Genomic DNA, 3,055 nt, shown 5'->3' with positions numbered 1-3,055 from the left:
TGTTGAAGATAAGAGGGGTGAAGAAAACCAGTGGTCAGTAATGAGAGCTCCTCACCACCATGAGAAGCCCAGTCTCTTTTGTGGGCCTGGTTCATAACTTGCCAAACACCAATAATATTAATAATAATAATATTTGCTAAGCACTGTTCTAAGCTCTGGGGTTGATACAAGGTAATCATCAGATTGGATACAGTCCCTGTTCCACATGGGACTCACAATTTTAATCCCCATTTTACAGGTGAAGTAACTGAGAGTCTTCAGATGACTTAATTTGCTAACTAGTGTTGAGCTGGGAACAGCATTCTTGGGGACAGTGAGTGGTGGCTTCTCTGGCAAAATGCCACTTAGAATCATAGTCTTTTTATTGTTTCAGGTGGTTGTGTAAATTGTTCTGTCACATTAAATCATTTAGGCAGATCAGTGTACCCACATGTTGTGCTTGAAGGAGTAAAGGAGGCCTGTATCATGTAAATTTGTGACTTAAACTTCCTCCAACTCTCCTGCATTTCACCAACAGTGATTTGGGTAGACTCCTTCCCCATCTTCATCCATCATTGGTAGTTACTGAGCATCTACTGTGTGCAGAGCACTGTACTAAATGCTTGGGGGAGAACAATACAATGAAGTTGTAGACACATTACCTGCCCACAACAAACTTACTGTCCTCAATTTCTTTTCCAAATCCTCTCCTCCTCCTAGCTTTCCCATCCCAGTGGAGAACACCATTGTCCTACCCTCTCTGAACCAGGCAACATGACCTTTATCCTGACTCTTCCCTCTCTTTCAAACCCCATAATCAGTCATTCAGTTTCTTGCACAGCAATTCCAGGATATACCTCTTCCTCTCCTTCCAAACAGCCACCATTCTGGTGGCTCAGGCTCTTGTCATAATCCATTTTAACTACTTCCTCAGCCTCCTAACTGATCTCCCTGCCTCCAGTCTCTCCCCTCTCCAATCCATACTCCACTCTGCTGCCCAGATAATTTTTCTAGTTATCATGCATCTATCCACTCCTCAAAAACTTATGAATGTATGAATGAACTAGGGCCCTGGTCTCTGCATCTTCAGAACTGTGCTCTTCCTAAGGGACCAATACCTGGGCTTAAAACATCTCTAGAATCAATCCTTTCCTCTCCATCCAGACTGCTACCACACTGATAGAAGCACTGACTATGGCATCAGCCTTCTTGCTGACCTCCCTGTCTCCTGTCTCTCTCCATTCCAATCCATTCCAATTCACTCTGCCATCTGAATTTTTTTTTTGAAAATCTTTTCTGTTTCCTTGTCCTTTTCTTTCTTGAGGGCTTGTGGAAACTATCCCTTCTAGCTTACTTGAATTAGCAGACTCTTGCATACATTTACCACAATACTTTAACACACAAACAAGAAAAAACAGGCCATCAGGACTATGAGGATTCCCAGACCTAGAAGTTGGAGTATGCTGTTAGCCCAGCCCTTAGCACTGGGGAAACAACACATGATAATAGACCACAGCTTTCTCCCATCTTGAGTGCAGAGAACCCTGGTGGTTTCCCCTGCATTGTGTTGTTGACATAGTGGGCACTTGAGGCATACTGACTAGTTAGCAGCACTATCTTGGGTGAAAATCGGAGCCTTATTAACCAGGATTTTACCTTCTCTGGAGAGGCTACTTTCTGAAGCTAAACCAAATCATGGAAGGAGGTCCAGGGAAGAGAGGGGAGAGATGAAGGTGGCAGCATAAGATCATTGTGAAGAATGTGGAGCTACCACTCAGGCTGTGGCCTTCCCATGGGCATGACCCTTGGATATGGGATTGGGAGAGGAAAAATGTGCCACACACTTCACAACAGCAAGAGATTCAGGTAGATATATTGCCTTTGAAAGAGATGCAAGGGGCCTATTTCTGATAGGGGTTTCCGCAGCCAGAGGGAACCAAAATCATGCACAACCCAAAAGGCATATCGGGAGTCAGTATAGATTGTTGTGCTCTGTCCAGAGGCCACAATACAAGCACGAGTAAGATCAACTAACAGCCTACTGTACAGAAAAATTGGAAGTCAGGGCCTGGGATTCCAGAATAGCAGATTCAGGGCAGACCATATAGCCTGATTTGAGCTGCCCTTGATCACCTCGAAGGCAAGAGCCCTCAACGAACAAGAGGTCAAGGTTTTTCTTGGGCTGGTGCTGTAAATCTATGTGCGGTCTCACTACTAGATTAACAGCAGCCTTACAGTTATGGGGCTTTCCCTCATCCTCATTTGGTAACGGGGTAACAGTATTTAGTGCAGGGTGTGAGAGGTAGTTGGACCTGAGACAAGTCATTCCCCAAAGCCTGGGAGAATATCAAGCGGGATTCTTTATATCCCTAAGGGAGGTGAGTCTAGGAATACTGGCTGAGAGGTTGAGGATACTGGGGAACTTTTGTGGAAGGCCTATAGTCGGGGAGTAAGGAGAGTGTCAAAGCCCCTCTTCTTTCTTGTCTTGTCTTATGCCATCGTGTCATCTCTGACCCATGGTGACAACCATAGACACATCTCTCCCAGAATGCCCCACCTCAACTGCAAAAGTTCTGGTAGTGTATCTGTAGAGTTTTCTTTGTAAAAATATGGAAGTGCTTTACCATTGCCTCCTTCCTTGCAGTAAACTCGAGTCACCCTCGACTCTCTCCCATGCTGCTGCTGCCCAGCACGGGGGAGTTTTGGCTTGTAGCAGATTGCCTTCCACTCACTAGCCACTGCCCAAGCTAGGAATGGAATGGATATGCTTCTGCTTGACTCTCCCTCCCATCGTCAAGACTGGTAGAGTACTGGAAACTCTCTAGGTGTGACCCTGGGAGGAGGCCTTTTCTTTTACTACCTTTAATTTATTTTTAAGTTTTGAATTCTAATCCTTGAGAGTCTCTTAACTGAATTTTAATTTTGTTTTGATGCTTCCTCATACCAATTGAAGAAGATGTCCCACTGCGACTGTGCCACTTAACTTCCCCTTAAGTGCACTACTTTGCTGACGTCAAAGAATCATTTCTCCGGAAACTGTTTCTCCAGATCATCCCTGGTTTAACAGTGCCAAGTA

General features: G+C 44.8%; 1 non-coding gene across 1 annotated transcript; it reads right to left on the bottom strand.

Annotated features, from left to right (window-relative positions):
- Window positions 1-2,684: 2,684 nt before the first annotated feature.
- LOC114809529 lies at window positions 2,685-2,822 on the bottom strand. Its single transcript, XR_003757308.1, has one exon. It is a non-coding gene; the product is annotated as a small nucleolar RNA SNORA7 (small nucleolar RNA).
- Window positions 2,823-3,055: the final 233 nt, after the last annotated feature.

The sequence above is a fragment of the Ornithorhynchus anatinus genome, chromosome 2 (genome assembly GCF_004115215.2).
Source record: "Ornithorhynchus anatinus isolate Pmale09 chromosome 2, mOrnAna1.pri.v4, whole genome shotgun sequence".
Taxonomy (NCBI): domain Eukaryota; kingdom Metazoa; phylum Chordata; class Mammalia; order Monotremata; family Ornithorhynchidae; genus Ornithorhynchus; species Ornithorhynchus anatinus.
This window is presented reverse-complemented; position numbering and strand designations above follow the sequence as displayed.